Here is a 13,456-nt window from a genome sequence, read left to right on the forward strand (position 1 = left end):
CACATCCATTCCGAATGGTGCATAGTCAGGGAGTCACGGTGTTGTTTACGACCTGAAGGCGTTATTGCTCTCAATCTACGGAGAACCGCCTGAATCTATACATGGTCTCTCCACATACTCAGGAAACAGTGAGTGTCACAGACGTCCTGAAGGCGTTCATGCTCTCAATCTACGGAGAACCGCCCAAATCGTTCTTTTATGTGGAGGTGGGTCTCTCTTCTGCAGTCATGGAATTGTTAATCTGCATAGAGGTCATGATGAAATGCCAGGGATCGAATCGCTCAGCTAGTGGGGCTTTTCGACAACATATTCATCTTGGCTTCGTAAAATATGAATCGTTGCATGCCTGAAAGCCGTGTCAAAAACATGCCTCATGATTTTACGGTTTTGCTCTTTGTTGAAAATCCACCATCAACATTAAGTCCCCTGCTTAGTGGGGAACAGTCATGATCCGCAGTAATGCATTAAATGGTGATTTTCAGTTGATGAGATCGGTGGTTGAACTCAGTCTACAAAGGTATGTTCAGAATTCCCAATTTGCTCCAATGGTGTCATGTTCAAGAAAATGCTCGGGCGAGGACCCTGACAGTATGAAGGAGTGTCATATTGTGGTCGTGGGGAGATGAAGCACTGCTGATTTGAGCGGCCGAAAGCCCAGTTTTGGTCGGTTTAGCGTTTACAGGCCCGAGCCCAAAAAATAAATCATTGTTTTAGGAACAGGCGTTTGCTCGTTCGTTAGTTTAAGAAAAAAATGAAATAGACCTGAGTCTAATGATAAATTTTTTGTCTATGCGCTTTCATGGAAGCCAAAATTTTACTTTTTTAAAATATGTGAGAGTTCACAAAAGGGAATAAACTCTTGTTTCAAAGGTGGATGCTCGCGAGAGGGAGCAAAAATATATACATATATTTTCAAAGTTACGTGATTTTCATGTTAAAATGTATATTTTGGTAAAATCAATGCTTTGATTTTGAACAGCTGTTGAAAGTAGACAGTTATCAAGGTGAAATAATGCCTATATGTAAGTTTTCATAATTGTAGAATGGACGTTTGTCCAATTTTTGAAAAAGCAGTGAATGTTCACACAGTGAAAATTTATGTGATATTAAAATTTTGATTTTCAACAATTGCTAGAAGTAAACAATTTTTGATAAAATACTGTTTGTATAGATTTTGTGATCTGATAGTGTATGTACAAAACCAATGAGTGTTCACTCGGTGGGAGTCCCTCACACGGTGAAAATAATGTGAATTTTTCACATGATGGAAGTTCCGTGAATTGTTAACAGTTTTATGAAAATTACGGTATGGTTTTGAATAATGATTTTTTTTTTCCCGTCTTTGCAGGTTTGAAGGAGCGAACAAATTTTCGAGATTGTAATCACTACATCTAGTGAAATTGTAAATAGGTAAGAGTTGGATGGTTACCATTTTTGTAGACGCTGTTGTGAGTACCTTTATTCCATGATTCATTGTTTTGTCGAAACCTGTGTTTTGTATGAACGATGTACTGAAATATCCACTTTGCAAGAATGACTGACTCCCAGGATGATACTTCCAAAGATGGTGTTTCCGGAGATGACATCTCTACATATGAAACTTTAAGAAATGGTACCCCTGGGACCTCTGAGTGATGGTTAGAGATCCTTCATACTGAGTTGTACTTCTGGTAATTTCATTAGCTTTACCACAGGATGATCGTATAGTGAAATCCCAGATCAATGTAGACTCCATGGAAATGGAAGAAAGTCTACGAGAGCGGAGAACCCGGAAGTAAGGACTACATGAGGTTAGCAAATTACGTGCAGTCCCCAGCCGTTTATTTGGTGAGTTGTTAGCGCTCCTTGTGTCCCGACTTTTCCCTTCCCGTGAAATTAGGATCACGAGACCAAGGTTTGTTACTTCTTTTAGACTTTTTCTCCATCGATTGACGGCCTTCAACTTATTCCTGGGAAAACAATCCAGCACTGATGAAGAAGTCGATGTAAGCATATCTTTCATGCAGGCGATCGTGGCATCTCCTTGAATGAAATAATAATAATTATTGTTGATGAATGGAAGAAATCATTATAGACAAGCAGCATGTTGATGAAGCGCACTCTTCTTTGGGGCATGGGAATATGGAGAATTCCCGAAATCCCGAACCGATTGAAGATAGCGGCGTTGTTAATGGAGATTCCGGCATTGTCGAGCCAGAAAATTTCAGACTTCAGCTTTTTAATAGAAACGATGCAGAATCTTCGTCCGAAGCCGGATTTTTGCGGTCTGCATATGTATATTCATGACCAGAAAATTTCCAAGCTTTGGTAAAGAAGCTCTTTGAGTTTTGAGCATGTTTAGGGCCTGAAAAAATCGAAACGGTAAACTTCCAGGAGACTTTCAGAATTTTTTCAGATTGTATGTTGTCCAATGTTTTGGCCACATCTCCTTGCTCGTTTCTTTAATTTTTATGAATTTTGGATATATTGTAGAGGACACCCATAGGAAGAGAATGTTATATGACCAATCCCTAGATTCTTCACCAATTGCTCCAAGCTCACCGGTTTGTACAGGACGGTGTAAAATCATCTCATACGAGCTTGTTGTAAAACACTCATGTTATGTATTTAGACCATTCGCTTGTGTATTGAACGATTGGTGAAGGATTTTAATGTCATTGGTTCATTTGAGATCAGGAATCCTTGATTGATACATGAGCGTGGTTCTTGCGGTGTCGTCTTGTTTCTGTTAGTCGCAGAAACATCACTTCTGAAACCCTGGTCACGGGACCATAACTGAGGTTGCTCTCGAGAGGGGGTAATGTAATGACCATGGTTTCATGTCCCGGTGGTAGCATTCCTTTTATGATGAATGATCAACACATGAGAGCCTGGTGCCACGGGTCTTGGACTGTTGAAACTAATCGCCATGATTAGTGGACCGTCAGTCCCCAGTGTTTTGTCAAATCTCTCATTTTCGTTTTCCTTTCTTCTGGCAAGACCTAGATAGAGGACCCGGGTAGAGAAATTGATATAAAGACCTAGATGGTCCAAGTTGGAGATACCTTGATGAAGGAATTAGTGGGAAGACGTGGTGGACATCGATCGACTGTGGAAGTTATGAATCCCGTCTAAGAATTGCTACTTGCATGTTGTATGCTCTGGAAGCTGTAGGAACCTCATACAACGTCGGAATTCGATGCTTGACCCAAACTTTTGAAGTTAATAGACTGAGTTATCAAATGAGAAAAGAATCACTCAATTTGGAGTTGCATAGGTCAGCCAACGAAGCGTGCACATTTGTAATTTGTAATCCCGTACAAATTTTTCAGATTTCGTAGAACTGACGGTAAAGGCCATATCTTTCAGCTCGTATGTCCGATTGATGCGACATTTTGGTATGTTGTAGAAGAAACATAGACGACATATTTGGATGATGAAGTATTGTCCCATTCCTCACCATTGGTACGTTTTTGTAAACCCATGGCCTGGAGCATATCGTATCTCATTTGTAGAGGCGATGAGAACATCTTGTAGAAGACTTTGATTTGTGCCCGTCCGTCGTGCAAGCTTTGGGAAGATGTTCATGTTATCATGTTTTCATGTCTACATATGTTGATATGAATCATTAGGGCTTGGAGACGATCCATCGAGTAACAATTCATAGAATGGATAGTTGGTGAATCCGGATGTTGTGCCTGAGACTGTTATTGATACTGAGATCATGTTTCAATTTTTCTCCAGAAATTATTGTTGATGCTGAGACCATGAATGGAGTTCCTCTACATATCCTTGTTGATGCCGATACTATGGTTGGAGTTGCTACATAGACCGAAGATAATAGTCTTTGCTCCTCAATCTAGTGAGCCTTTATATGCACGAACTAGTTGGTGGGTTGAGAATTCCCAAGATAAAGGTGTAATAGGATTTCAACCCAAATTCTCCTGAATATGACTTTACTGTGCAATGGATTCGTCAGGGGTTCGTTGTTGTTGCGCGGTAGATAGCATCAACAGTCTTCATTATGGATATGACTGGTGAAGAGAGGAAGTTTCCCAGTCGTGCAGGGGTTAGCAGAGTTGAAGGAGTTTGTAGCATCCATTTATGAATGATGTTGCATCTGCTTCAGAAGTCTCATCGTGGGATAGTGAAGACTTATCGATTTGTAATTCAACCACACTTTGATCGTGTCGGTGTTAAACCATTGTGTCAACGTCGATATATTGTGCTGAAGCTAGAGGCGCTATAATCGAAGTTGTACTCTTTGATTGGGAGTATAATTCGAAGGCTTCTTATATGCTTGAGCGCTGAAGCGTCGAATGTCTTAGGCTCGATCGTCTCGGCCCCGTGTATGTTCTGTTGATTTGGCATTCCGCTGCGATAGTGGGATTCAACATTTGTGCAGACATAAGAGATTTATGATTTTGTGGCACTCGTGGTCCTTCCTGCAAGTCTATGGAGAAATTCCCAAAGTGTTCTTTGCCATGCTTATGTCATCTCTCAGTAGTGAATGTCTCGGTGAGATGCTCGATTCGAAGTGGTGTCAGATTCAACCACTTGGTAAAATATTGCTGGAGTGAGATTACCCACTCATAACATCTTGTAAAGTTGATAGCAGAATTGAGTCCCCATGCTAGGATAACATGTGAGGAAATAAATTACATAGACACGGAAGGAACGAGACTTGCCTGAGTGCCGATCCTCTTGATGAATGTCTATGCATCTGTTGAAAGTTCTTTCTTCAACCTCGTCAAAGTTAAAAAAAATTCCAAGTGCTCTGATGATGGGATGTCCGTCAAATCACCGGATCCGAAATTTCTTCGGTGGAGAGATGTGCAACTAAGAGTGCTTTGTCAGTAGCCATATTTTCATTATGGATCCATGCTCGTCTGAGGATCATGTCATACCGTGGATGTTCCTTGAGTATGCAAAACTTGCTTTCGATTCAGGTTGATCCTATTCTCATCTTGAGATGATGTAGCCATGAGCATCTCTGAGCGTTCCTTTATGATCTCTGATTGAGATGGCATCACGAGAAGCTTCTTGTCGAGTGATGCCTGCGGGTCTGAGAGTTTTCAGTGGAATGACATTGATGGTGGTGTCAGCATCGATCAACATTCTTCTGAATTCATTTCCTCTAAGATGGACTGCGGTAAGAAGTCCCCAGTCATGCATCTCCTTGTCTATGGCTGGAGGTTCTGGAGGCACTTCTAGAATATGTTTCAAAGCCGTGAACATGTCTCCCCTTTGAGCCTTTGACTAGATAAAGCAATTCACATACATGCCCGATCAATGACTGAACTGCTTCTTTGAATGGTTGTTCGGAGATTGTGAAAGTTCTGACTGGAAGAGGGTCTCTGTGTACTCTTTCAGTCCCCAAGTTAAGTTCCCTGATCCGACTTTTTCCATGAATATGCACTTCAAGATCCTGCAGTCGCTGGTGGGATGATTGACAAACCTATGGAAACCGAAGTAGCGAGGGTTCTCCATTTCTTCTTCAGTTGGTTCTTTTCTGACATATGTCAACTTGATTGCACCATCCTGGATCCAGACATCCAGTAGTTCGATCACCTCTTCGATGGATAAAGGGAAGTCAGGTTCTGCTGGATCTGCATTTTGAGTTGGAGCTTGTGCATCACGGATTTGACTACCCTTTTTTGGTGATTTCGGAAGAGCTAAAGAAGCGTGCTTGCGCTGTGATTCGACTTTCTGTTTGCTCCTTTCTGTAACAACATTTGTGGAAGGCTGGAGATTGTACTGATTGTTGACTAGGCTTCGGATGCTTCGAGATTCCTCGACCTTGCAGACTTTGCTCTTTCCAGTAAAGCATTGCTGATCACTTGGCTGCTTCATGGAGTTCTGAGAAAGTCTGGAACCAGAGATTTTCCAGCAAGGCTCTGTAGACTGGGATCATTTTATCATGTTCATGCTCTCCTAGTGCCTCTAGGAATCGATAGACGCATTACCGAGTGTTCCATTTTTTGTTGTACAGTGTGGATGTTTGGGAAGTGTAGCCCTTCGAGAGAGGGATTCTTTGCGTAGCAGCATGATATAGAGGTTGATGACGGTGGACAGATGGTGTCTTGTCTTTTCCTCGATCCTCCATGAATCTTTCCAGGTCCTCGTGAGTGATGAATCCTGCAGGTTCCTTTGTTGGCGGGTTATCTGCTGCCTTGTGGACTTCATCATCATCTACTTCATGGATCGGAGTGACTTCAGGATCAACATACGAAGATGTTTCTTTGGCTTTTCCTTTCTCCCGAGTTTCTCTGACATCTTGCCAGTGAGAGTTTGAGATAATTGCACAGCTCTTTCTACGTTGCAGCCATGTCAATCTTTTTTTTTTTGGCGAGAGTCTCTTGCACCTTCATAAGATCAGCTATGCTAGGTGGATTTTCTATGATTTCCACGGGAGACCGGCCAAAGATAGGATGATTGCCGATGTTGGTTTTAGGAGGAGTGTATGACCAGTGATAGACACATTTTTGTGTCTGAATTGTCCTCAGTATCTCTATTGCTAGTGCTTGATTTTGTACTTATTATGGTGTTTTTATGTTTGTGTAGGTGTTTTTGGAGAAATACACTTGTGTGGAAAAAGTTTCTCAAAAAGTGCTATTTGGACCCTTAGAGGACATTTGCTATACGGACCCCAGATTTGGTTAACGGACACCCAAGGTTATGCGTAGCCCAAATTCATCCTCAGCACCCAAATTTGTCTATAACACCCATTTGCTGAAGGCACCCCAAGACCGGATATGGGGCAACCCTTCTTCTTCATTTCAAATTTCATTTTTGGCGGGAAGAAGAGTTTCACCCTTGGCAGATTTTTCGATCAGATTTTGGATGGGTTAGAGGTAGACTGAATCACTGAAACTTCATGGGTGGACGTGATATGACTATATAACGTTGGTATGGGTTTTATTTTGGACAAAATTTAGCAGAATCGTCGCGTGGAAAAAAACAGAGCTTCATGAAGTTTTCACGGGTTTAGTTGAATTGCAGAGAGTTTCTCACGTGTTGGAGAGAGTCTATCCTGTTATGGAACAAGATATGAATGAGATAGAGTGTGTAATACATCTCTAAGCGCGTGGAAACAGCAAAACAGGAAAGAAAATCTCCCCGAAAATAATTTGTATCACTCGAGTAATGAGAGAATATTTGAGAGTTTAATGCGATATTTGAGGTTCTGTTGGGTATATATAGGGTGTTGGGGACTCATAGAGGGGATCTGGAGAGTTTGGAAGAGTTTAGAACAACAACAAAGGAGATTGATCGTGTTGCAGAGAAAACTTTTCTGCTGCTTCTAGGAAGAACACGAAGAACAAAAGACCACCAGAGGAAGTCATTTATCAACAGTGACAACGACAGACACACGAGGGTCGCAGAGATACAACAACAACAGTTCTTTTCTATCGTTCTTTGTAACAGTGTTTTGCAACAATTATAAACGTTGCAAACACCCGATTTTTCATTATTTTCTCTCCATTTCATCTTTGTAAACAAATTTTGAGCATGAATCAATACTTTGAGCAAGTTTATACAATGATGAGATAAACCCATCCTCTGGGGCGACGGAGGAAGCTATTTCGCCAATAAAATGTGGTAATCTCTATTTTATTTAATTTATGCAATTATTATATGATTATTTGCCTTGATAAATAAATAGAAAAAAATGGTTTTTGTTAAACAATTGTTATTTCAATTGATGGAGCATGCTAGCCTAGGGTTTTGATGTCCCATACTTTCGATTTACAATTGTTATTTCTAAAAAAAATCAACTTTTGCAATATTTAGAATCAATTTGAATGAAGGATGTGCATAATTATAATTAGAGAATATAAAATCACTTTGATATTGGTAATTAGTGGAATCCATAGTCCCAGTTTTCTCCATATTTTTCATATCACTTTTATTTAAGTTTCTTATATTTTTATTTAAAATTAAGTCTAAAATATGCTTTCACTAGTCTTGAATGAATCTTATTACTACAAAAACTTTGAAAACACATCAACCAGCACCGTTGTTGGAAGCATGAGTAGTTTCTGGAGTACCACAGTTGTTGCTAGTGCTAGCGTTGTTTGAATTTATGATTAAGCCAGACCTAAGACCAGCCATTTTGTGAGAATGTGAGATTACAACCGAGAGATTAATCTCCCACTGTGGTCGCCAATCTGTAGATGGGGGGAAACGAGTCGCTGGTTTTTTGGGGAAGTGAAGAGACTCCTCAACCGAGAAAACTGTTCAACCTCACACATATACACTGCAAAGGGAGTGCTTAGATTCGAGAGATCAATCTGTAGGACTCCGGCCTAAACCAAGTCAATGGTCGTTCCAGGGTCAATCGGTCGCAAAGAGTGAGATGGGTTGATTTGTAGGAGGGAAGCTGAGAATTGTGTGGGATCAGTGATGATCAAGGATTATGGGTGTGTTGAAGGTTTCTGCAATTTTTGGTGAAATGATGAGTTCGAATAAGTTCTGATGGATTGATGAATTCTTGAGAGTAGTTACTCGAGAAATTTTGGACGATTGTTGATAGCTAGTGATCGTTTGTTGTCCTCAATCATGGATTCAAAGACTTATTTATATTGTCAGAGTCGTGAACACCTTGATCCATGTAAGTGTGACGGTTTCTTGAGTGAAAGAGTGGGAAAGTAGGAGATCGTGGTAAAACCAGTTCCAAGTTGTGCGCAGACTTGGTTGATCATTCACCCACTACTTTGCTAACTCCTTCAACCGTTGACACGACTTACTCACATTTATCGTTGTGGATGAACCCACGTGTTGTAGGCCGCCAGAACAAAACCCTAGTTGTTATCCCCAAAATTGACATGATTGATGTCTCACGAATCGTGGAGTCTGTATGACAGACATGTATTGATTAGTCAATTGTTGACTGATTAGACAGTAAGTCTAGATTTTATTGAATCGAGCATAAGTGGTGAATGCTCAGCGATTCGTGGATCGAACATGTAGTTTTCTGAAGGGATGTAGTATTTTTGATTCAGTTATGAATTACTGACCAGTATTTGAGCGAGAGAAAGTATTGCTCGTTTAGGCGAATTACTGAATATTGAGAATTTGACGAGCAACTGAGCAAGTATCGCTCAATTCGACAAATTAATGATTGTTGATGATTTGACGTGCAACTGAGCAAGTATTGCTCAATTCGACAAAATACTGATAAATTACTAAATATTGATAGCTGGGTCAATATTTGAGCAACTGAGCAAGTATGCTCAATTCGACGAAATATTTATTGGTGACGTGACCCAATAAAATATTAAAATATTGGTAGAGTACCAAATATTATGTGATTAGTTCAGATGTTGGTTGCTGAATCAATATAAATTCATTAGTTTCTGAATCTTGCTCAAAATGATGATTCATAGAACATTTATTCGAAACTCTAATTTCAGATCATAGTTGATGAATTGCTGAAAATAGGTCATGAATAATAGAGGGACCGACCACATGGGATGATGGGCGTCCATGTAATGCTCGAGTGAGCATGCACCATGGTTCTCAGTTTGAGGATTGGTGAAAGAATGATGGTTAAATGCCGATTTCATCATTTACTGAAATATTGTTGGGTTTAGCATTAGGTAATAAAACCTAGGTATGAAGGATGGGGGTCCGACCAAGAGAGCATGGGACCGGATTTTGGTGGCCACGGGACCATTTTTTGGTCGTTTGAGCAATCCCCAGGTTGGTTGGAAAGAGTTTGGGCCCAATATGAGCAATTGAGCAAATTAGGTCAGAATTATGAAAACATGTGAGACCTGATTTGTGCAATCCCTAGGGACGACTCTGGTCGGTCATGAAGGCATGCACACGTTACCGTGGTGTCCGTGTCTCCTTACTGAGAGTTTCAGTATTTTCTGATGTGCGTTCGAGCAACATTGTGAATTTTCAGAAGAGTTTCTTCTTGACTTAAATTCTTGATTTTTGTCAGAATGGGCATGTATGCTCAATTGATAAATATTTTGTAAATATTAAAATAACTGTATTTTAACATTTAAATTACCGTGGGAGGCTAGCCGGTCGTGTGACCAGGTTGACTTTTGGTTTTTTATGATTCGAGTAAAATTTGAGAAGTTATGACGAAATCATGATTTTTGCTCAAACCAAGGAGTTTCATGAATTGAGGAAAATAATAATTATAAAGGCTAGGGATTGAAAGGTGTGGGACCGGCCACGGCTAGGGCATCGCCGGCTGGCTATGTTGCCCGGTCTCGTACACCTTTTCCTATTTTATAATAATATTATTTTTCATGAATCCGTGAAGTTATGGAGAATCCATGAGTTTTGTTGAAACGGAGGAGTTTCATGATATTGGGAACAATAATTATAAAATCTAAGGATTGTAAGGTGTGGGACCGGCCATGGCTTGGGCATGGCCGGCCGGCTAGGTTGCCCGGTCCCGCACACCTTTCCCTATTTTATAATATTATTTCATGAATCCATGAAGTTATGGAGAATCCATGAGTTTTGCACAAGCAAGGAAGGTTGCTAAATTGAAGGAGTTTTTCACAAGTTCATGAAAATAACAAAATAGGGCAAAATAATAAAAGAGGCATGGGACCAGCCACGGTTAGGGCATGGCCGACTGGCCGGTGGGCCCGGCTCTGGGCGCCTCTCATTATTTTGTTATTATTTGTTGTTTTTTCCTGTTTTGCGTAGGATTCCTCATCTGTCCATATTTTCTGATGCTCGTTTGTGCATCCAGGTGCTTAGTCGTGCATCATTGTCGAGTACACTTGCACTATTTTTTGGGGCTTACTCAGTGATGGTCCAGATGCCCGGTTGTCGAGTATTTATTACTAATTTATGAAATTCAGTATAGAATAATTCATGAAACGGAGTAATAAAAATGAGTAGTTATTTATTATCAATTCATAGGATAGTTGTGGATTCGACCATGAATCGGAGTAATAAAACAGGCATTACCATTCCATGAGATCGTGGATTCAACCATAGAATCGGAATAATAAAATTATCTATTACCATTCCATGAGATCAGCCGTGGATTCGATCATGAAATCGGAGTAATGAGATAATATAGTCGTTTATTGCCATTCCATGAGATCAAGCCGTGGATTCGATCATAGAATCGGAGCAATTGTTATTGCTATTCCATGGGATCAAGCCGTGGATTCGACCATGGAATAGGAGCAATAATAGATCATTCTGGGAATTCAATGGTGAATGTCACGGCAGAATTAATATATTGCAGAAAAGATATTAGCCAGTTAAAGCGTCACATCCATTCTGAATGGTGCATAGTCAGGGAGTCACGGCGTTGTTTACGACCTGAAGGAGTTATTGCTCTCAATCTACGGAGAACCGCCTGAATCTATACATGGTTTCTCCACATAGTCAGGGAACAGTGAGTGTCACCGACGTCCTGAAGGCGTTCATGCTCTCAATCTACGGAGAACCGCCTAAATCGTTCTTCTATGTGGAGGTGGGTCTCTCTCCTGCAGTCATGGAATTGTTAATCTGCATAGAGGTCATGATGAAATGCCAGGGATCGAATCGCTCAGCTAGTGGGGCTTTTTGACAACATATTCATCATGGATTCGTAAAATATGAATCGTTGCATGCTTGAATGCCGTGTCAAAAACATGCCTCATGATTTTACGGTTTTTCCCTTTGTTGAAAATCCACCATCAACAACGGGCAAAACAATTGAGGTGAAAAATGATGATCTACAATTCAACTTTCGGTACAGTTAATAACTATGCCGATTGAACCATTATTTCGGGAAGAGAAAGTGTATTTTGACCCCTTGAGTCGGCACAATTAATAGGAATTCGACTATACCTACTGGAGAAAGTTTAGGGGCAGATATTGGGAGTTAGATCCTAGATTCGTCACGGCTCATTGAAATTCGACCTGCCAACTCTGTTTAACTCAACAGACGTATTTTAACCTATTTTGACTTCTAAAACAAGGAAACATGGCTTGGAAAGGATTTTAAACCCTAGAAGGAAAGGAAACTTGAAGACAAAGCATTGACAACTATAAAAGAAGGCATCTACGGCTTTCCATAACATACTCTACATATCATATCCATCGCAACTTCTACATATTAAACCCATGGTTTGCCATTTTGGTGGAAACTATATATATCTTCCATCTTCATCTTCTTTTTAATATAAGTATTTAAACCAGTTAGAGCACTACTCGGTTGAACCCGCTAAGCGATCGTATGTCAAGGTTGGTTGTCATATTTCAATATGAAAACTCATAAGTCGCTTGATTAGATTACTAGAGTCAACTTCGTTAGGTTAGACTAGGAAGTCTAGAAATGTTGAGACATACAAGTATTACTCTGAAGACCTGAAAATTCGGAAGACGTGTCAACTTCAGCGAAGACATTATCCTTCCACTCGAGGTTAGTAATACATGAGTTTACTTGTTTCTATTTCTGTATCGTAAGCTTTCAAGACGTTTATAATTAAAAACATAATATGCGAAATTATACATGTACCCTAGTGATGGAGACTTGATCATCTTATTATGATCAAAGTGACAAGGAAAAATATATCAATAGTTGTGAATACTTTATATTGGTATATTATATTACGAAGTATAATGCATATCTTTTGAACTTCGTAATTGTAACATCAACATAATCTTTATAACTCGTTACTAGATTTTGTAGTGTACATAGGTTTGATTTCATGCCTAGAAAACTATGTTTGGTTATATGAGTTTAAGGAAGTAGAATTATGAACTTGTTTCATAGTTCAAAGAAATCAATAGGATTGAAGGTCTGGTTTTCATTGAAGATCAAAGGTTGGACCGATCCTAACCTACATAGGGAATCAAGTTAGAACTTATCCTAACTTATATTGGGATTCAAGGTAGAACAGATCCTTACCTATATTATGAGTCAAAGTAGAACCGATCATAACCTATTTTGGGAGTCAAGGTAGAAACCAGTCCCAATAGGAAAAACCGATTTTCTTAGTCACGTACACTTTAGGGTTTGTGTGATTTCAAAATTGGCTTTACAAAATGGGAAAGTTCAAGATGTCGACATAATGAGTAATTTGAACATGTCGTGAAATTTTATATTTTATTGTTTAGAGTTATAGCTTGATACTCAAGGTGAGATCCCAAACCGAGATGTTTGAGAATCTTTTGAGATTTCGAATGTATATGCTTTTGTTTTACCAGCAAGCAAAACATATCTGTGGAAATATATATTAGTTAAGTGCTAGCTAATATAGAGTTGTCCAAGAGGGATTTCGGTTATACAGTTGTGTTTATGGGTAAAAACGTCTCACAGGTTTTCTGGTAAAAAAGTGGTGGAGGAGGCAAGTGCTCGCTGAAGCAGGTGCTCGGAGTTGTGAATCGTCTGAACTTTTGAAAAAATGTACGCATGGGAGTACTTTGAGTTCGAGAGACTAATCTGTAGGACCCTGGCCTAAACCAAAACAATGGCCGTTCCAGGTTCAATTTGATCACA

The sequence above is a fragment of the Papaver somniferum genome, chromosome 4, assembly GCF_003573695.1.
Source record: "Papaver somniferum cultivar HN1 chromosome 4, ASM357369v1, whole genome shotgun sequence".
Lineage (NCBI taxonomy): Eukaryota > Viridiplantae > Streptophyta > Magnoliopsida > Ranunculales > Papaveraceae > Papaver > Papaver somniferum.